This window comes from Tupaia chinensis, unplaced genomic scaffold (assembly GCF_000334495.1).
Source record: "Tupaia chinensis unplaced genomic scaffold, TupChi_1.0 Scaffold000101_1, whole genome shotgun sequence".
Classification (NCBI taxonomy): Eukaryota; Metazoa; Chordata; class Mammalia; order Scandentia; family Tupaiidae; genus Tupaia; species Tupaia belangeri.
The window spans coordinates 398,546-422,183 of record NW_006159565.1 but is presented as its reverse complement, the minus strand read 5'-3'; the positions used below and the strand labels follow the sequence as shown (position 1 = coordinate 422,183).

General features: G+C 38.1%; 1 protein-coding gene and 1 pseudogene across 1 annotated transcript in view; both read right to left on the bottom strand.

Moving 5' to 3' along the window:
* Positions 1-23,638, bottom strand: part of SDK1 (sidekick cell adhesion molecule 1) — a 731,734-nt gene that overhangs the window by 644,084 nt on the left and 64,012 nt on the right. The gene's annotated exons all lie outside the window — the stretch shown is intronic.
* Positions 21,812-22,345, bottom strand: LOC102470780 (ubiquitin-60S ribosomal protein L40 pseudogene; annotated as a pseudogene).

The window sequence follows — 23,638 nt, the reverse complement described above, 5'->3', positions numbered from 1 at the left end:
TTTTTTTGGAGAGGTTTTTGCTATAGGGCGTGTGCGCTCACCAGACAGACAGAGACAGAGAGATGGAAAGTGAGAAATCACCCCCCAGAGGAGATGGCCATGCCGTAATCTCTTCTCCTCCATTCTCCTCTCAGGATCTTGGGCACGCACACACACACGCCCGGCGTGAGTTTAAGTCACCTGGTCTGGGACTCAAACCGCGGTCGACTATGTGGGAGTCCAGTGACATAGTCATTACCCTAACTGCTGGTCCCTTTATCACTTTCTTTATTAAGGCAAACTCACTCGAGAGTCTCTAAGTGAAATTGCTTATGCACTTATTTTGATACATATTTCCAGTTCATTTTTCATCACCATCCTTATGTCTAATCTTTTCTGGTAATACCACATTTCTTTTTTTCAAGTGTTTCCAGTAGAAAAATAAATTTGGCTTTAGTTTTGTCATATTGGCCTACCTCCAATAAGATCAAGAAACAGGGACACTTCGAGGTTTGGGGGTAGGGCAGAGGAACTTCTTGTCATGATAGAATAAAGCACTATGGGTATTCACAATAACTCAGCACTATAAAAACAACTGGTAAAGAAGTCATTTGGGGATGTTTCTCATTAGTGGTATAGAGAACCTCTTTTTTTGCGGGGGGGTTCACTATAGGGCGCGTGCGCTCGCCAGACAGAAAGAGAGAGACATAGAGACAGAAAGTGAGAAATCACCCCCTAGGAGGGATGGTCACGCCGCAGTCCCTTCTCCTCCATTCTCCTCTCGGGATCTTGGGCACACACGCACACGCGCCCGGCGTGAGTTTTAAGCCACCGGGTCTGGGATGCAAACCACTGTCGACTACATGGGAGTCCAGCGACACAGCCATTACACTAACTGCTGGTTCCCTCTTTTTTGGGGGAAGAGAACCTCTTAAAATTCTCCTTGTCCCTCATTTCAACAGTCCTTCAGGTTACATAAATGGTCACTATACCATGACCCACCTTTCCTTAGTTACCAAGAAAACTTCCTGAATATTTCAAAAAGATCCTGCATCCCAAAGTCCTTGTAGAAGCCACCTGGTTTCAGAGGAACTATGCCTCGATTTCAAAGTCTTCCTGCTCTAGCTCTAAGCAACTGTGATATATGCACATACCAGTTATAAAGGGGGCAGTTAGGCTCAGCTCATTTCCTCATGTTATCAAAAACAAACAATAGCAAAGAAAAACCTCTTCAACCTCACATACATATTAAAAAAAATTAGAAGGGAAAAAGTTTCCAAATTTCACATTGGTCTTATGGACTTCATCCTCTGCTCTTAATTTCTACTTAATCTCACTTTCAAACAACAAAAATGCTTTAAGTTTTTCATGAGATAATCTCAAATTTGTTTGGTTTTGTTTCATGTTGTTTCTGAATGACAACAGTAACAAAAATGTTTGGTTAGCTGTTTGGAGAAAGATACATTTATGATAAGTAATTTTCTATTTTTTTTTCCTATTAGCTCAGTCTTAAATAAGTTAATAGGTACAGCAGTAATCACATAATCACAAAATTTTTCTCATATATATTGAAAAAGAACAACATTAGTTTATACATTAGGAGTTCATAAGAAAAAGGGCTTCATTCATTAGGCAATAAAAAATGGTATTCTATATTTGGGGAGGGAGACCTAAATTGATCCCATGTCTTTCATAGACTTTACAACTTTAAATATTACAGACCAGTAAGATATGTCTTTGAGGTACCCTCACTTATAGAATGTAGAGTCAAAAGGAATTTTAGAAAATATTAAGTCCAATATTCTCATTTTATAAGATAAAAAAAGTGAGGCCAAAAGAGGAGAAATGACTTGATATTTAAAGCCAGAAACAGAATGGAAGGTCATACCTGCTTAGTATTTCTTCTTTCCTCTAGCTGTATTAAGTAAGTAATGACTCTGAACAATACTAATTCTAGGAACTAAGTGATGAAGCAGGTCCTTGTTCTCAGAGAGTTTGAAGCTTAACAGAAGAAACAGACCTCAAGTAGTCAGTTACACAATGACCTATGTGAATGGTAACCATGATAACTGGTACAAAGAAAAATATAGGATGTTCCAGAAGAAAAAATAATAAGTTTGGTCTGTTATGGGAAAACCAGGATGTAAGGTCCTCTTAAAGTAGAGATAAGTCAGTATCAACCAGGTGAAGTGAGAGGGAGTATCTTGCATGGGTGGAAGAACCAGAAAAATTCCCAGAGAGATGAAAGCAGATGGTTTATTAAAAGAAATAATGCAACATTTACTGGGGGCTCATTAATTTATCAAGCACTGGCCAGAAGATGGCATGGTAGACTCCTGCATGGCAGACTGTGGTTCGAGTACCAGACCTGGTGGCTTATGTTCTCACCTTCCCCTTCTCTCTCTCTGGTCAAATTAAAAAGAGACATTGATGATATATTCCATGAAATCCTTTAAGAAAACTTTCTAAACCTAGAGGGGCACTCAAAGATCCAGTTCCAAGAAATACAAAAGATCCCAAATAGAATCAACCCAAGAAGATCTTCTCCAAGGCTCATTATAGCCAGATTGACTAAAACCACAGACAAAGACAAGATTCTCAAATTGGTAAGAGAAAAATGGCAAGTTACCTAGAAAGGATATCCCATCAGGCTAACAGCAGACCTCTCATCAGAAACAATGCGAGCAAGGAAAGAATGGGAAAATATATTCAAAGTGTTAAGGGAAAAGCAATTTCTACCAAGAATACTGTACCCAGCCAGTTTATCTTTCATATGGGAAGAAAAGACAAGAACATGTTCAGATAAACAAAACCTGAATTTACCAACACCAGACCAGATCTACAAGAAGTTCTCAAGGAACTATTATATCAGGAAAATTAAATACAGGCACCCAGAAATAAGAGTACAAAAACTAAGAAAATAGGGACCAGCAGTTGGCCTAATGGTTATGTTGCTGGATTCCCATGTAGTCGACCGCGGTTTGAGTCCCGGACCTAGTGGCTTAAGTTCACGCATGGTGCATGTGAGTGTGTGTCCAAAATCCCAAGAGGAGAATGGAAGAGAAGGGATTGCAGTGTGACCATACCCCCTGGGGGGTGATTTCTCACTTTCTATCTCTCTGTCTCTGTCTTTCTGGCGAGTGCACATGCCCTATAGCAAAAACCTCTCAAAAAAATAAAAATAAAAACTAAGAAAATGGCCAACTTAATCACAAGGACAAGTCTGGAGTTCAATATTATATCCCAGAATTTAATCGGGAAGATAGAATGACAACAGAAGATAGATTAAGTACATGAGACTGAACTGGTGAAATAACATTTTATGACTTTTGACTAAAAAATTGCTGATTTTAATCTAGGCTTTGTTTTCTGGTTTTAAGGATTTTTGTCCTCTCCTGAGCTGTTGATAGGTTCCTGTGTCTACTATTTGAACAGAATTATATTTATGTATCTACACACACACACACATATATATATATATATAACTAGAAGTGAAAAATTATTGATGATATCATGCATGATTAAGCCACTATGCAGTATATTCTGGATGGGAAATCACATTTTGTATACTGTGACAATGCTTAGGAAGTGAATGTAAATTAATTTTAAAAATTTCAGAAAAAAAAGCTCATGGAAATATGCATAATGGGAAAGCTATGTATGAATTTCAAAAAGTTTTTGTACCAAAATACATTCATACTTTAACTGTAAAATAAATTTTAAAAATTCTGAGAAGTTCTTGCATAAAAATGAGTAAAATTAAATTTTAAAAAGTCATATAACAAAAATAATAATAAATACAATTAAAGAAATATTTTTAGTGTCAGACACTATGTATTATCTCATTGAAATAAAATAACAAACCTAAAAAATTGACACTAATAAGTTCATTTCAGAAACAGTGATACAGAGGTTTAAGGACTTGCCCAAGATCATACCTAGTAAGTGAAAAGCTAAGAAAATTCAAACTTAAGTTATCTGACACTAGAAACTAGGAGCCTAACGGTTACACCAAAGTGACTGTGGATGGACTTCAGAGAGAAAGAGCCACAGTCAAGAAGTTTGACCAGATGAATTAAGGGCCGCAAGGGTAGGTTAATATAACCTTGTAGGTTATATTAAGTATTTGGTTATTCAAACTAATATATTAATGAATTTTAAGGACAGGAATAACAAACTTAGGTTTACATTAATAAATCATTCTAGGGGCTAGCAGGTGACATAGCGGTTAAGGTGCTTGACTTCCAACATGGTCAACTGTGATTTGAATCCTGGACCTGGCAGCTTGAAACATGCCAGGCACATGTGTGCACATGCCCAAAATGAAGTTCAGGCAGTATGAAGAAGTCCAAATGGAAAGAAACTGAGTCATAACCCTGATGAATTCCCAGTCAACTCTAATTTATACTCATGACAGTGAGTCATGTTGGAAGAGAAGACTACTGCCATTAGTTGAAATACCTCTACTGTTAACATATGGAGCAAAGACAAGCCTTTCTACTCCTGGCCAAATTACAGATTCTTATACAAAAAAAGATGACTCTTGTTTTTAGCAACTAAGTTTCAGGGCAGTTTATTAAGCAGTGACAGTTAAGAACATCTTGCCTATTTTAAAATTCCATTATTACCCCACTATCCCACCTCAAATAATAGTTTGGTTAGGTATAAAATGCTAGGTTTCAGTGCCAGCAGGTGGCATGGTAGTTAAGGCACGGGACTCCCACATAGCTGAAATTGATTCAAGTCCTGGACTTAGTGGCTTGCTTTCTCACTTTCTTTCTCTTTCTCTATCTGTCTCACTCTCTGTCTCTCTCTGGTTAATGCACATGCCCTATAGCAAATAAAATAATAAATAAAATAAATTAGATAAAATAAATAAATAAAATAAAATGCTAGGTTTCTTATAGCCACTGAAAACATTCTGAAATTTTTATAAGTATCTTATAAATCTAAACATATATTTACCATAAGACCCCAAAAATCTATTCTAGAAATTTAACTCAGCAAAACAAACACTTATGTTTAAATAAAAATCTATTTGAGGATGTTTGTAACAGCTTTATGTGCAGCTGGCCAACTGGAAACATCCCAAATGACTTTCAACTGATAAGTAAAATGATAAATTGTGGTACAGCCACACAATGAAATACTACTTACGAATAGAAAGGAATATAGTGCTGATATATGCAACAGTATGGGTGAATATCAGATGCATTACGATAAGTGAAAGAAGCCAGATTTGAAATGCTATACTTTAGTAGTCCATTTTTATGATATTTGGGAACATACAAAATGATAAGGACAGAAGAGATCAGTGATTTCCAGGATTGATAGTAGGGCAGGGAGGAGTTGACTATAAAGAGAAATGAGGGAATTTGGGGGGACTTTGCATCTTTTTTTAAGAGGTTTTTGTCTTAGGGTGCATGCACTGGTTGGAGAGAGAGAGAAACAGAGACAGTGAGAGGGGAAATAAGAAATAACCCTCCAGGAGGATGGTCATCCCTTCTGCTCCATTCTCCTCCCAGGATCTTGGGCACACACACACACACACACACACACACACACACACGTGCCCAGCAAGAGTTTTAAACCACCAGGTCAGAGACTCAAACCATGGTCAGCCACATTGGAGTCCAGCAACAAAACTGCTATGCCACCTGTTGGCTCTGGGATTTTGTATCTTGACTGTGGAGGTGGTATTTGTGTTTATCAAAGTTCACTGAAATGTATATTTAAAAAGGTGAATTTATACTTTAATTTTTGGGGGAGGAATGGAGTTTACTATGGGGTGTGTGCATTTATCAGAGGGAGAAAGTGAGAAATCACCCTCCCTGCCCACCCGCCTCCCCCGGGAAAGATATCCATGCTGCAATCCTTTCTCTTCTTGAGATTTTGGGCATGCACACACATGTGCCTGACGTGATTTTCAAGTCATCGGGACTGAGACTTGAACAGATGGAAATATGGGAATCCAGCACCATAATATGGGAATTTGACACCATCTTCTGACCCCTATTTTAATTTTCAAAATGAGGGGATAAAAACTACCTTTGAATAGAAAAGACTCAGGGTAGGAGGAAGACCTCCTTTTTATAATAAAATCACTTCTTCATTACCATGTGTACAACTTGAGGATATATGTGTCCTAAAAATGAAGTACAGTCATATTTCAAAAGGTGTGGAATTGACACAGGAACTGCGAAGCTATGTGGAATTGAGGCAGCTTTCCTGTCTTTCTCTTTCTTCTTGGGACTTGTAACCACTCATTTTCATTTTTTATTAGCTCTTGTTCCATATTACCTATTCCAGATCTGCTTCTTTTGTTTATTGTGTCAACTCTGTAACCCTATAACTTCAGATGATAAGTGGTTTAGGTTTTTCTAATAAAGAATTCTACAAGCTTTAAACTTTTGAGCTTTCTTGTTATAGATTTCTTCAAAGATTCTGATTAGTCGATAGCAGCCAAAGGATTAACTCCTCTGTTACTTCTGATCTGCAATCAGCTGTAGCTAGAGGAAAGAATCATGTGGCTCAATATCGCCTACCAGGTTTTGCTCTACCACAGGAAATGTGATTATAAGTTATTTCCTAGAAGGGTGGAGCGAAACAGAAAGATTCAGTGTATATTACTACATACAATTTTTTTTTAAGCTATAGATTTAATGGACCAGGCGACAGGATAACTCAAAGAAATGACAAAGGCAAAGAAGCAAGAAACCACAGATGTGTTTCAGAAATAGCAGTTGGCCTTTTCTGCCTAAAACATAAAACTTTTCATAGTAAGATTGAGGAGAGAAGCTGGGACAAACTAAAGTAGGTAAAACAGATGTGCATTGGTGGAGAAAGGGAATGAGAGCTGGGGTGGAGCTGGAGAGACAATAAGACAGATACAATAACTTAGAGAAAAACCTCTCTCAAAATCACAGTGGCATGTACTAAACTGTACTTCGCTCTTCCTGATGAGAGAGAGGGTATCCTGAAGAACAGCTGTGAACATCACGGTTATCGGAAGGTGCTGTTCTTGGTAAACAGGTATCAGTCCTCTAAGAAGGACTGAGACTAAGAATTCAAACAAACTGGGAACCAGCAGTTAGCGTAATGGCTATGTCGCTGGACTCCCACGTGGTCAACCGCAGTTCGTGTCCCGGTGGCTTAAAACTCACGCCGGGCGTGTGTGCATGCGTGCCCAAGATCCCGAGAGGAGAATGGAGGAGAAGGGATTGCGGCGTGACCATTCCCCCTGGGGGGTGATTTCTCGCTTTCTGTCTCTATGTCTCTCTCTCTGTCTGGCAAGCGCACGCGCCCTATAGCAAAAACCTCTCCAAAAAACAAACAAAAAAAAAATTCAAAGAAACTAACAAGGCAAGCAAGCAGACAATCAAAATAAGATCCCAGTATGGGAGGTACAGTGCTGAGGCCTGATTTTGGACGTGATGATGAAGAACTATAAGAGCTATTGGTCTTTCTTGAAAACATGTTCTCTTTCCTCATCAAGATCACAATGAATGATAGATTTTTGAAGAGGTCTAAAGGAGGAGTGAAAGGAAAGCCACAGAGATTAGAAAAATACAATTTGAGCAAGATAATATGCAAAGGATTGAACTCAGTATGAAGAATTTCTACAGATCAGTAAGAAAAATATGGATATCCAATACAGAAAATAGACAAAAGATTTGAAGATTTGAATAGCACATCACAAAAGAAATACAACTGACAAAAATAAATATAAAAACAAATAAACCAAACTTCATTATGTACTAGGAAAAATGCCCTAATTTTTATTTTAATATTTATTTTTTAAAAATTTGCCACAGGGCATGTGCACCTGACCAAGAGGGCCATGGAGAGAAAGAAAGCAACTCAATGAAGAATAGCCATGCTGTCATCTCTACTCCTCTATTTTCCCCTCCTTTTAAGATTTTGGACATGTATGTACATGTGTCCAGTATGTTTTTGAAGCTGCTGGATCTGGACTCAAATTATGTGATCAGTCATGTGGGATCCAGCTTCCTTAACCACCAGGCCACAGGCTGGCCCAAACACAAAAATTTTAAATATCTGACAATACCAAATGTTGGTGAAGAATTGGAGCATTTAATTCCCATGATGATGTTGGAAATACAAACTGATTTGACTTTGAAAAAATGGAATATCTAGAAAAGTTGAAGGCAGACACCCATATGACCCAATGACTCTATGCATCAGGAAGCATGTACAAAAATATTCATAGTAGGATTGTTTATTATAACCATAACTGTAAGCAACATCAACATTCATTAGCCACAGAACAGGTACATTGTGGCATATTTAGACAATACAAAACAATACAGTAATGAATACAAATTTCATTTATGAACAACACAGATGAATCTCAAAAAATGGAGTTAAATAAAAAAGCATGGAAGCCAGATGATGACACAGTGATAAAACATGAACTTTGTGAGTCTGAATCCATGGGAAGGTTCTAGGTTCACATCTGGAGACCTCCTGAAATGTACAGGCACGAATATGCCCACATCTGGGACTGGCTGAGGCTGGATGTTGATTGTGGTGTCAAGACCCTGTTGGGGGTGCTGTGTCTCCATCTCCTTCTGTCTGTCTCACTCATGAAAGAAATGAACTTAAGGAAAAGAAAAAAAGAAACAAGACACACAGAATATGTTCTATTTGATTTATTTCATATAAGAAACAAAATATTTAAGCATTAGAACTAAAGAAAAGTAAGAGCCAGCAAGTGGTATGGTGGTTAAGGCACTGGATTCCACCTGACTGACTCTGTGGTTCGAGTCCCGGAATCAGCAGCTTGGAAAACACATTGGGCACATGTGTGTGGGTATCCAAAATTCCAAGAGGAAAATGGAAGACAAGGGACTATGGTGTGGCCATCCCCCCTTGGGGAGAATTTCTTAATTTCCCTTTTGCTCTGCCTCTGCTTGTCTCTCTTTCACAAGCACAAGCCCTATGGCAAAAATTTTTTAAAAAAGAAAAGTGAAAAAGTATTACCATAAAGGTCAAGTCTTCTAGTAGAGGAATGGTGTAATCAGAAACGGAGCACCAGGGTCTTATTGGTTTTATTCAGTGTTAGAAGGGATTAAATTACTTGGTTAACAGCTTTATAATCTTTTCCTTCTTCAGCACATTTACTTTTATGCAGCTTCCTGCATTTATGTATATTTTATAATTAATGTCCACCTCCTTCTTCCAGGGGAGAATACGCAGGATTGATATACAGAGAGACAGACAGACATAGATATATGTATATATTTTAATTTGTTATAGGGCACATGTGCTTGCCAGAGAGAGCAATCCTCTTCCTCCATTCTCCTTAGGATTTTGGGCACACACACATCACACATATAGACGTGCACAGCGTTGTTTTCAAATCACTGGGTCTGGGACTCAAATCATATAGTTGGTCATGTGGGATCCAGCTGCCTTAACCACCACACCACCAACCAGCCCTCAGGATTGATAGTTAATGTAATGTGAAGAGAGAGGTTGAAGAAAGAATCAAAATTAGAAATTCTGTGACTTTGAAAATCTTAGTAACATTAGTTGAAAAGATTTTTTTGTTTTGTTTTGTTTTTTTTTGAGATTTTTTTTGCTATGGAGCACATGCATTCACTGGAGATAGAGACAAAAGTGAGAAATCACTCCCCCCGGGAGTATGGCCATGCCACAATCCCTTCTCCTCTCAGGATCCTGGGCACATGTGCACACACATACTTGGTGCAAGTCTTAAGCCACTGGGTTTGAGATTCAAACCATGGTCAGTCACATGGAAGTGCAGTACCTCAATCACTATGCCACCCGCTGGCCCCGAAACAGGGATATGAGTAGTAGCTAGGCTGTAGAAAAAGAGATATTTCAGAGTAATCAGTTTGAAGTGATAGAGTTTATTTGGCAAAATGTGTGTTGATATTTGGAAATGGTCAATAAGAAACAAAGTCTCGGATATAGGAGTTAAAGTAATATATCCTTAATTTTTTTCTCTTAAATTACATACAATGTTTATCTTAAATCCACAGAGAAACTAAAGTAAATGTGCTTATATAAAACAAAGCAGACAACATGTGACACTTTATATATGTTCATTGTTAAAATGTCAATGCAGTATAGCTTCATATTATACCTAAACAAAGCAACACTGACATCTTCAAGTTCTTTTATTTACATGAAACCCTCAAAGGTTAATACAAGGTATATTCCTATTATACTACTAGTGATTCTCCTATTTGTCTCTATCCATGCTAACCAGAACAATTAATCATCGTCATTCGGCTATTTAGTTTTTCAGTTAGCCCCCATTTAAGTCTTGGACCTGGCAGCTTGAAAATCATGCTGGGCGAGTGTGCATGTTTCCTCAAATTTCCAAAAGAAGAATGGAGGAGAAAGAATTGCAGTATATCATACCCCCTTGGGAGTGATGTCTCACTTTTTCTCATTTTCTGTCACTCTCCAAGTGAGCACATGTGCCCTACAGCAACAACCTAAAAAAAATTTTTTTAATTAAAAAAAAAATTTACTTGAATTGAACAACACAGATGAATCTCAAAAAATGGAGTTAAATAAAAAAGCATGGAAGCCAGATGATGACACAGTGATAAAACATGAACTTTGTGAGTCTGAATCCATGGGAAGGTTCTAGGTTCACATCTGGAGACCTCCTGAAATGTACAGGCACGAATATGCCCACATCTGGGACTGGCTGAGGCTGGATGTTGATTGTGGTGTCAAGACCCTGTTGGGGGTGCTGTGTCTCCATCTCCTTCTGTCTGTCTCACTCATGAAAGAAATGAACTTAAGGAAAAGAAAAAAAGAAACAAGACACACAGAATATGTTCTATTTGATTTATTTCATATAAGAAACAAAATATTTAAGCATTAGAACTAAAGAAAAGTAAGAGCCAGCAAGTGGTATGGTGGTTAAGGCACTGGATTCCACATGACTGACTCTGTGGTTCGAGTCCTGGAATCAGCAGCTTGGAAAACACATTGGGCACATGTGTGTGGGTATCCAAAATTCCAAGAGGAAAATGGAAGACAAGGGACTATGGTGTGGCCATCCCCCCTTGGGGAGAATTTCTTAATTTCCCTTTTGCTCTGCCTCTGCTTGTCTCTCTTTCACAAGCACAAGCCCTATGGCAAAAATTTTTTAAAAAAGAAAAGTGAAAAAGTATTACCATAAAGGTCAAGTCTTCTAGTAGAGGAATGGTGTAATCAGAAACGGAGCACCAGGGTCTTATTGGTTTTATTCAGTGTTAGAAGGGATTAAATTACTTGGTTAACAGCTTTATAATCTTTTCCTTCTTCAGCACATTTACTTTTATGCAGCTTCCTGCATTTATGTATATTTTATAATTAATGTCCACCTCCTTCTTCCAGGGGAGAATACGCAGGATTGATATACAGAGAGACAGACAGACATAGATATATGTATATATTTTAATTTGTTATAGGGCACATGTGCTTGCCAGAGAGAGCAATCCTCTTCCTCCATTCTCCTTAGGATTTTGGGCACACACACATCACACATATAGACGTGCACAGCGTTGTTTTCAAATCACTGGGTCTGGGACTCAAATCATATAGTTGGTCATGTGGGATCCAGCTGCCTTAACCACCACACCACCAACCAGCCCTCAGGATTGATAGTTAATGTAATGTGAAGAGAGAGGTTGAAGAAAGAATCAAAATTAGAAATTCTGTGACTTTGAAAATCTTAGTAACATTAGTTGAAAAGATTTTTTTGTTTTGTTTTGTTTTTTTTTGAGATTTTTTTTGCTATGGAGCACATGCATTCACTGGAGATAGAGACAAAAGTGAGAAATCACTCCCCCCGGGAGTATGGCCATGCCACAATCCCTTCTCCTCTCAGGATCCTGGGCACATGTGCACACACATACTTGGTGCAAGTCTTAAGCCACTGGGTTTGAGATTCAAACCATGGTCAGTCACATGGAAGTGCAGTACCTCAATCACTATGCCACCCGCTGGCCCCGAAACAGGGATATGAGTAGTAGCTAGGCTGTAGAAAAAGAGATATTTCAGAGTAATCAGTTTGAAGTGATAGAGTTTATTTGGCAAAATGTGTGTTGATATTTGGAAATGGTCAATAAGAAACAAAGTCTCGGATATAGGAGTTAAAGTAATATATCCTTAATTTTTTTCTCTTAAATTACATACAATGTTTATCTTAAATCCACAGAGAAACTAAAGTAAATGTGCTTATATAAAACAAAGCAGACAACATGTGACACTTTATATATGTTCATTGTTAAAATGTCAATGCAGTATAGCTTCATATTATACCTAAACAAAGCAACACTGACATCTTCAAGTTCTTTTATTTACATGAAACCCTCAAAGGTTAATACAAGGTATATTCCTATTATACTACTAGTGATTCTCCTATTTGTCTCTATCCATGCTAACCAGAACAATTAATCATCGTCATTCGGCTATTTAGTTTTTCAGTTAGCCCCCATTTAAGTCTTGGACCTGGCAGCTTGAAAATCATGCTGGGCGAGTGTGCATGTTTCCTCAAATTTCCAAAAGAAGAATGGAGGAGAAAGAATTGCAGTATATCATACCCCCTTGGGAGTGATGTCTCACTTTTTCTCATTTTCTGTCACTCTCCAAGTGAGCACATGTGCCCTACAGCAACAACCTAAAAAATTTTTTTTTAATTAAAAAAAAAAATTTACTTGAATTCAAAATTCAAAATCTGTGGTATAATTGCACAGGTAATACTGCTCTGACTCACAGCAAATACAGTTAAGATAAAAATGAAACATTTACCCCTCATTTCCATCCTGTAAGACCTGATATAGGAATGGAATAAATCAGCATACCTTTGTACTACCACTGTTAAAATATGAAGACCAGCAGTTGGCATAATGGCTATGTCGCTGGACTCCCACATAGTCAACCACGGTTCGTGTCCCGGACCCAGTGGCTTAAAACTCACGCTGGACGCGTGTGCGTGTGTGCCCAAGATCCCGAGAGGAGAATGGAGAAGAAGGGATCGCGGTGTGGCCATCCTCCCTGGGGGGTGATTTCTCGCTTTCTGTCTGTCTCTCTGTCTCTCTCTGTCTGTCTGGTGAGCACAGGCATCCTATAGCAAAAGCCTCTGCAAAAAAAAAAAAAAAGTTTGCTCTTTGATTTTTTAAAATACGAATATACTTTAAAAAATAGATAAGAGGAAAAAGATTAATGCGAGGCATAAATCAATCAATAAATTCAAACACATACTAATTATCTTCTGTGCACCAGAAAGTGTTTTAGAGCCTGGAGATGTGGAAGTGTCTGTCCTCAAGGACCTTACAATGCAGAGAACCAGCACATCAGCCATTATAGCACATGGTTGACAAGACAAAGGGCAGTGAGGGGTAAGGAAAGTGGCCTCGGAAACAGACTCAGAGAAAATGATCACAATTGAAATATAAGATGAAATCTGAAGTTGAAAGTGAAAACCAGTCAGGTAAAAGGCATGCTAGGCTGGGGAACAGCATGTGTAAAGGTCCTGTTACAAGAAAGCCAGGAAAAGTTGTGGCAATGCAATGGTTGAGTATGGCTGCCTGTGTTTAAGGGTGGGAGATAGGGAGGGACCTATACATGACCTTTAGAAAGATCTGCTTAACTACTAGGGTACAGCCTGGATTAGGGTAGAATAAGTATTTGAACAAAGAATAAGGTTGGAGACTTACGGATCATTGTATAGTTTTGGCAGCACTCTAAGTAGAATGTGCTGATGGCCTGAACAAAGGTAGTGGGTAAAGGAGTAAACTGTATGACTAACTGCAATAGGAAAGGTGAGCTAATAGAGGAATTACAGGAAGATGGCAGAAAGTGTTCTCTAAGTATCTATCCTTTCAAGAAAATATCTGTATCATTGGGAACCAGCAGTTAGCGTAATGGCTATGTCGCTGGACTCCCACGTAGTCGACCACGGTTCGTGTCCCGGACCCGCTGGCTTAAAACTCACGCCGGGCGCATGTGCGTGCATGCCCAAGATCCCGAGAGGAGAATGGAGGAGAAGGGATTGCGGCGTGACCATCCCCCCTGGGGGGTGATTTCTCGCTTTCTGTCTCTATGTCTCTCTCTGTCTGTCTGGCGAGCGCACGCGCCCTACAGTGAAAATCTCTCCAAAAAAAAAAAAAAGAAAAAGAAAATATCTGTATCATTAAAAATCAGCTACACTAAACGTTTCAAATGTGAATAAACTGTTTACCACTTTTGTCTCTGGACTCTGAGGGGCAAGGAGAGAATGAAACAAATACGGAAGACTGCCATATCAGGATTAAAGAAGGAGCTACTGTTCAATGAATGATGCTGTATAACTACTAAATATTCTTTCTAGTTGCCTTTTGTTGCAGCATTTTGTCTTTCCCTTCCTATAAGAAACAAACAGAAAGAAAAGTATTTGTTAACTTAGCAGGCACAGAAAAGCTTGATTCACTCAACCACCAAATATTTTTTGAGTACTAACATGTGTGGTGTAGTGTGCTATGTTGTGTATAAGAGATGCAAAAGTGACAAAACTCAGTCCTGCCATCAAATAATTTCAGCTTGATTTAAGGTAACAGGGTTAGAGAAGGAATAAAATCTGAATTATTCGTTATTTTAATTGATGTATAAATTCCTATGATTTTTTTTCTTATGTTAAAAAAATTTGTAGAATTTGCTCAAAGTGTTCCTATGATGAGGTAATATATTACTTATAAAATATGGCAAAAAGGGGCCTGAGGCATCATTCTAAGTCAGGGCTATGACAGAGACTGCTTAGGGTACAAGAGTAGGTCTCCGAGCATGCAGTCATGTGTTGAGAAAGCACATAGGGAAGTCAAACCCAAGACCTACTTCACAGATGAAGAGCCCATAAGGAGATTTCAAAAGCTTGAGAAAAAACAGAGAGAAAGTCTGTTCATTCTTAGAGACATACATAATTTTTTCTTTCTCTATTTTCACGTAAACTCAAGGATCTCTGAGTTAGTCAAAAGAACTCACAAAAAAGTTATGGATATGCTGTGGATATGGGTCATATCTATTCTTACAGAGAACAACAGACTGTCCTTTAAAACCACTGCTATTTTTCAAATATGAAGACATGATGGTAGCATTTCTGTTTCCTGGAGGCACTGTTCCTTTTTTTCTGAGAACCTCAAGCAAGATGCCAAGTTGTCAGAACTCATGCAGATTTCAAAGTTTACCAAACACTCTATCATACCATTTCTGTATTTCAAACTTATAAGCACCACAAAAAAAGACTGTATGATTCCTTAAGAAAACATATATATGGGGATCTGAATACACGCATTAGATTTTCCCATTACACTTTTCATAACACAATTACATTTTAGCTGGAGTGGCCCTGAGCTGTGGCACAATTAATAGCCTGGCATTTCTCATCATAATAATCACTATGACAAAGCATTCTAGTGATGAAATTCCCTGGCACCCCTCTGACTTACCACATATTTTACACTTTATTCGAGGGATGTGTGTTTTTGTCAAGCATTCCACTAAAAAGAAAGAAAAATGTCTCCCTCTGGCAAATTGAGAAATGCTCACTGAGCTAATTTCAACAGATATGTACAATAGCATTAAATGTTGTTCAGACAAAACAAAGGAGAAATAAACCAGAGTGTTTGTAAAAAGATGTTGTGTGACTAACATGAGATGCTAGGGGTCAGGGAATGTCTTAAGGTTAATTTTTCTCAAATTTACAAGCCTAGAATACCATGGAAACATATCAATTGCTTCCTATGGTGACAATGATCTATTACTAAGAAAAATGCTTTGAAAATAAATTCAGCTCTATTCATGAAACACCTCTGCTCTGCTCAGCATGTACAGGATACTTAGGTAACCTGAGATTTATTTTTCTACTTTCCATACTTTCTTTTAGATATAGAGCCTTTGGCAGTAGTAGAAGAAAGATATGATTCTAATACAGGAGTTTTTATACCTGCAGTGTCTATAAACAAGTAGGGTGGATAACTATCTCAGTTTGCCTGGGGCTGAGGTGACGTGTAGGGCTAAAACTGGGATAGTCTTGGAGTAAATTGGAATAAACTGGTTACCTACATGAGTACACATACTTTTCTGGACACATGGTCTAAGTAACTCTTCTATTTTCTGATTTTACCCAATATTTTATTATATAAACCCCTCCATTCCAGCATAAATCTCTAAGAGTACAACTTCACAGAAAGTAAACAAACAAAACTATGAGAATAAATCTAAATTAACAAGATATGTCACAAGCACAACTCCTACTTACCTAAATATTTAGTTGAAAACTCAAGAAAGAAAAAGCAGTATGCCATAAAAAAGCCTTTTTATAATTTACCTAAAATTACCTCATTTGTACACAAAAACATAGATACTAATTTGATGTAAAATAGATCATAAATCTTACTATAAAAGTCAGTATCACAGTTTCACTCACTTCAAACATGGGTATATTTTATCACTATAAAAGACTTTGAAATATGAAAAAAAATAATCAAATTATAGATTCCTTTGAAGTCCAAAAGGAAATTATATATGTGGGGGCCAGCAGGTGGCATGCTGGTTAAGTCACTGGACTTCCACATGGTCGACTGTGGTTTGAGTCCTAGACCTGGTGGTTTGTTTTCCATCTTTCTCATTTTCTTTCTCTGTCTCTCTCTGGTCAAATTAAAAAAAAATTTTTAACAAATAAAATTGAATAAATAATTTTAAAAAATAAAGTATATATGTATACTATCTGATATATACACAAGTACACACACACTCACACCCTCATACATATATGCACTTGCATATATATGTATAAAATATGCTATATTACTTATAAAAATTAAATATATATATATAAAACATCTATCAAATAAGCATATATCTATAAATTCCATGCACCTATGAGACACATTTGTAAGCCACAGATACCTAAACATCTGCTGTTGCTGTTATACTCTTCATAAACTCACCACTTCCTTCCCCAGAGCCTTTATGTTCCTAACCCTCTCTGCAGCAGCTCTTGTTAGCATCCTTCTTTCCTTGCAATCTCAAGAAAGAGGGTCTGACTCTTCAGTACTTTCTCTGTCTTGCTAAAATAGGGCCTTGAAATGGACAAATGGAATCCAGGAGAGTTGTCTATAGTAATAGATTTGTTAATTTCAGAAATGATTTATAAGACAACATGAACTATCCTTTGGCTCCATATTTTCTGTAATCAAAAGGATATCTTTTTAGAGTATGGTGACATGGTCAGATATGATACTTTCTAAACCTATGTAATGTAGTTACAGCTCACCCCACAGGATGGTTTGGTACTGCTTCATCAGTTCCACTTAACATAATGCTATTGAGAACTTGCACTTTTATTCAAATAAAGAACTGAGAAAATAATTTCTGTGCCTCCCAGTGGTATGAAATAACTAGATATAAAAATGCAATTTTGTGTTGCAAGATTTCCTTGAAGGAAACTAACACCAAGAAAATGATACAACCATCACCTCTTCTTCTATTTAAAACACTCAAATACCAATAATACTGAGAGTACTAATAACAATAAGAGTAATAAGACAAACAGTTATGACAGTCTTCCTATGAAACAGGTAGTAATCTAAGCCCTCAAGAGACATATGTGCTTAAACTAGTAGTCACCACAACACTCCTACAAGGCAGGCATTGTTATTATATCAGATTTACATTAGAAGAATGTACCTTGTCCAGAAAAACACAGCCATTGAGAATCAGAGCCAGGATTCAAACCTGAACCTGAGCCAAGTTCGAACCAAAGTAATGTGACTTCTGAGTTCACATTCTTAGTCATCATTTTTACAGTTCCTCTTCCTATATTATGTCTATTACCTATTCCTAGTGACATTAAGAACAGTAAGTTATTAGAAAATGCTAAACCAAGAGCAATTTCCCACTAAGATCTTAGAATATATTTCTTAATTTTAACTATAGATATTTTTAAAAATTCCATGATTGCCATGATTTCTTATTTCATTATTAGATCAAAGAAATGACTAAATCATATCCAGGGCATTTACAATATATTTAAATTCAGATGGAGTGTGTCAGATGTAGGACAGGCACTAAATAACTAGATATTCCACTCATAACTAAGGATCAGAGATAAGCCAAGGGCAGGTTGCCAATTCCTCCTTTCTCTGCAACTTTAATTAACACAAGTACTGTTTTGCATTCATTTCCATAGACAAAATTCTTAAATTTAACTAAAATTTAATTCAGTAATGTTAACTCATATATACAGCAGCTTCAAATAAGGCTATGGTTTCTCATTTTTAAAATAATGCTAATAAAATTATTAATAGTGAATTAGTTATTCAAAGTACCTGGCACAACATAGGTTTTCAGATAAAATACTAAGCTCAACAAAGCACAGGTAAATGGTAATCTGGATCACTAGAGTAGGAAAGAATGGTTTCCCAGTGACTTCAGAGAATGAAATACAGTGTGAAAATGACCATGAACACCAGTAGGGTTAACATAGATAATTTTAACATAGCAAAAATTACTCAGCATAGGCAATCCTCAAAATTGCTTCATGCACTAAACTATAGACCCTAACTATAAAAAATAAAGTATATACATTGTATATATCACCAAAGAACATAATTTATCTCACAGATATAGTAATTTACCTCATCTAATAATGAATGAGCAAGTCTAGGTGGAAGGGGAAAGATTCATGCTCTCAAAGATAAATAAGTTCTAAGGATGTCTCCCCATTTATAACCTTCCAAGGTAAAACAGTGTAATTCCATCAGCTATGATAAAAACCAAGCACTAAAACAAGAAGAAAAATCATCCTGAGTGAAGCATGAACTAGTGCTGTTACGGCTGTTTGAGCCTAAACTTTCTAATCTGTCCACAACACACTTTTTCCAGAAGTCCTGTAATTTATAGCTACGGTGGAGATTGAAACTGGATCTTTCCCAACCAGGCTTACAGAGCTGAGACCATTATATGCAGGTTTCACCCAAAAGGTGACAAAAGTTATAAAAGGATAGGCTCCCAACCACATCTCTTCCTTTTCACTTCTCTATTTTCACCCTCACATTTCCCATTTTCTCTTATGATTTGTTGATCTCACTGCATCAAGTTCTTCTGGGTGTCTCCTTCCTTCCTAGGTGTTCTTTTGCATATTTTTGTGCGGCATCTTTTTTTTTTTTTTTCTCTACACTTCTCTAAAGACGAATTTCCTAAGTGCTTGCTTTTCTTTACTGCTTCTAAAACCTTCTCTCTGGAAGAACTCATCCATTCCCCCATGGTTTAAAATACCATCTACCGGGGACTGGCAGAGGGTGTACTGGTTACATAGCTGAACTCCCACATAGTCAACTGTGGTTCAAGTCCTGGACCTGGCAGCTTAAACTCATGCTGGGTGCATGTGCGTGTGTGCCCAAAATCCCAAGAGGAGACTAAAGAAGGGATTATGGCATGGCCATCCTCCCAGGGTGGGTGATTTCTCACTTTCTTTCTCTCTGGCAAGCGTATGTACCCTATAACAAAAATCTCTCTCCAATAAATAAATAAATAATAAAATAAAATACCAACTACTTGCAGATGGTTCACAATCTTCTCCTTGCAGTCTTTCCTTTAAGCTACAGAATTGTGTATGTATAAAAATAGTTGGTCTTTCTACCCAGGTTTTTCACAAGCATCTCAAATTGAACATGCCTAAAACCCATTCAGAATTCACCTGTCATCACATCAATAGCTATAAATCCAAGGGCTCAAATAAAAAATAAGCCTGACTCCTCTGCATACCTCATCCATTTGTTTTAAGTTTATTTCTTCTTGAGCAAAAGAGACAAAGAGAGAAATACTGACAGAATTTCACTCCTGACACTCTGGATGCTCACCACTGACAAGGGGATTGTGGAAATGTGATTTGTAGAAAAGACATGGGTATGTAAAGGTCACCACAATATATTAACCAGGAAGGATGTCACTCCTCAGTCCAATTTCCATTCTTCTCTTAGGCTTGCACATGTGCCTAGCATCATTTTCAAACTGCCAGGCCTAGAATTGATACTATGGTCAGCTATGTGAAAATCCAGAACCTTAAATACCATGCCACCTGTTCATACCTTCATACATTTTAAAGTAAAGAATGCTTCCTTTAAAGCCTCAAAATATATATGGGCATTGTATGTTCCCACTTAATATATACTGAGTGTCCAAATTCCATGACTGAAACTGATTGACTAAAGGATATAGAAACACGGTAAATGGATGTAAATACCAGATATACTGTGTGTGAAAGAGGAGGGCCTGAGGAAGGACATTTAGAAGAAAAATAGGGAGGCAAAGTATTAATGGGACAAAGAAATGTGGTATTATCTGTTGAAGATATTTTATACTTTTATCAACTGGACTAGAGAGAAATGTTCAACTATTGAAATATTCACTTTGTAAGCTAAACAATGTGATTGAATGTATAAAAGAAAGTTAAATTTAAAAATGTAAAAAAAGCATGTAATACTGGTAAAATGTTAGAAAATGACTGTTCACAATCCCAATATCCTAATATAATTTTAACTTACAAATTAAATGCCACTCTTTCTGAACTCTGTAAAATAAAAAAAAAAAAAAAGAAATTCACTCCTGACAGAATTTCGATGCTGTGATCCGCCCTCCAGCCTTAACCAGATCTGGATAACAGTATGTGCATGCCATCATGCCCTAGGAGATCTCCAGATGCAAACCTACAGGTTTACCATGTAGATCAGCCTTGCAGAGTGTTGTGCTGCTGCTAAATCGCCAACCATTCCCTCCTCCAATTCATCTTTAACTCCTATTTATTCTATTTTTAACCTAACCTTTAATTTGTTCACTTTTCTCCAGTTCTTCTGCCTTGTTCTAATCCAAGCTACCTGTATCCCTGACCAGGGCTTTTGAAAATGCTTCCAAAATATTATCTCTGTTTCTATTTCTCCCTCTTACTAACATTCTTCATAGAGCAGCTAGATTTTCCTAAAGCAGATCAGAGCATCACACTCTACTGGTTTAGAATCTTTCACTGCACTTGGATAAAATCCAAGCGCTTTCCACAGGCAAACTCCTGCAGACCTAGTCCCAATGGCCTCATCTCAGGCTACTCTCTTCACAGCACTGTAGACACACTGGCTTCTGCTCAGGCCTTAGGACATGCCAGGCTCTTCTCCATGTGATTCCCAGAAAATCCAGATTGTCTTCACATTGCTTTCTCTTTATTTCCTTTTTTTTTTTTTTTTTTTTTTTGAGAGGTTTGTGCTATGAAGTGCACGCTCGCCAGACAAAGAGTGACAGAAAGCGAGAAATCACACCCCCCCCCGGGGGGGGGGATGGCCACACCGCAATCCCTTCTCCTCCATTCTCCTCTGGGGATCTTGGGCACGCACGCACACGTGCCCGGCGTGAGTTTTAAACCACCGGGTCCAGGACGCGAACCGCAGTAGACTACATGGGAGCCCAGCGACATAGCCATTACGCTAACTGCTGGTCCCTTTCTTTCTTTACTTCTCTTTTTTTTTTATTTTATTTTTTTATTTTTTTTTACTGCTCCAGTCAATGAGGGGAAGTTTATTAAGGCCGCGGGGCCATGGGGCTCAGGCAGGGGCTGCCTGCGGGGAGGGGCCTTATTTGACCTTCTGCTTGGGGCGCAGGTTGTTGGTGTGGCCGCACTTCTTGTGGCAGTTGACAGCGCGGAGGTGCAGGACTTCTCTTTTTTTTTTATTTTATTTTTTTATTTTTTTTTACTGCTCCAGTCAATGAGGGGAAGTTTATTAAGGCCGCGGGGCCATGGGGCTCAGGCAGGGGCTGCCTGCGGGGAGGGGCCTTATTTGACCTTCTGCTTGGGGCGCAGGTTGTTGGTGTGGCCGCACTTCTTGTGGCAGTTGACAGCGCGGAGGTGCAGGCGCGCGTAACACTTGGGGCAGATCATCTTGTCGCAGTTGTACTTCTGGGTGAGCTGGCGCAGGGAGGGCTCGATGTTGCCGCCTCACAGACGCAGCACCAGGTGGAGGGTGGACTCTTTCTGGATGTTGCAGTCAGACAGCATGCGGCCATCCTCCAGCTGTTTGCCGGCAAATATCAGACGCTGCTGGTGGTGGTGGGGGGGGATGCCCTCCTTGTCTTGGATTTTGGCCTTGACATTCTCCATGGTGTCACTGGCCTCGACCTCGAGGGTGATGGTCTTGCCCGTCAGGGTCTTCACGAAGATCTGCATCTTTGCATCTGCCTCTCCGCCGCCTTGATGAAGCTTTACTTCTTGATATAAACATATTGTTGGACAGGCTTCTCTCATCACTGAACTGTCTTTGTGGGTTTGGGTTTTGCCCATGTTTTGTCAGTTTATCCTTATTAGACTTCAAATTCTGTGAGAATAGGAACATCATGCCAGCCCTTCCCAAAGTATGACATGATTATCTGACATAGGAGTTATCTGACAAATATCTATAAAAGGAATAAAGAAATGTCTTTTCTTTGTTAAGTTTATTTATTTGTTTAATGAGAGTGTGAGAGAGATTACTACCCTAAATAGGATTTCATGCCATGATCCTTTCCCCAGCCTTTCCAGCCAGCCAGGATTGTAAGCATGCAGGTACACCAGACATGTATAGGTTGACCTAGGAAGCAAACTCCAGTCTTTCATTTGGCTTCCAACATTTCAGACCAGTGTGCTATCACTGTACCACCAAGGCTAGGCCAGATGTCTCTTCTTTATACCTGTAGAATTTAGCTTAGGAAAGATGTCCCAAAAATATTGAATGATGATCAGTAAAAGGCAAGAAGAAAATTAAAACAAAAACAAAAACAGAAAACAACAACTAACCAAAGACTGCTGGGACTAGCTCGGTATGAACGTTTTTCTGAGTGGGAAGGCTGTGGATTAGAAATAGATGCAATAACAAACACACAAAGACACATGAATTTAGAAAAGCAAGGATTGTGTGGGCACAGCTTCTCTGATGGAGAAGTTGCAACCAGAACCAGCCTCAGGTTTATTCTTTTAAAGGGCAGAAAATAGGGGAAGGGGAAAATGTGATGCAAAAAAGAATGGGGAAGAAGGAAGTGGAATGCAGAGAATAAGGGAGGAGAAATCAGAATGCAAAGCCAGTTGTTTTTGGATGTAAATCATCTGAAGATGTGAAAATGACTGGCCCCATATAATTTCTCTGATCTTTTTTTTTTGGGGGGGGGCAATTTGATAAACTTGAAAAGAAAAAAAGAAAATGATTTCTTTTTAAAGGTGATATTTTGCAAAAGTAATGTAACCCAATGTGTTTGGGTTTTGTTATGGACTTGTATATGGGCTTTTTTTATTTCATGAATGATCTGCACACAAGAGTCTTGTGTGGAGGAAAGACAAATAGGGGGTGATTTACTAACAGTTGAATAGTTAAATTTTACCCACTGATTGTTAAGGCTATTAGCAGAAATTCCCCCTAGTCAACATGAATTATTTGTGAATATTTTAATTTTTGGATTTTGTTCAAGCCCTGTAACTGCTTTGGAATCTGTAATTTTAAGTTTGTCTAACTTTAAAAGACTATCATTTTTTTAAAGGTATTATTACTTTAGTACTTTTTTCTTTTGTTACAGACTCTGATTTCTTAGGTAAGAGTATAGGCAAAGGCCTCCGGAGTAT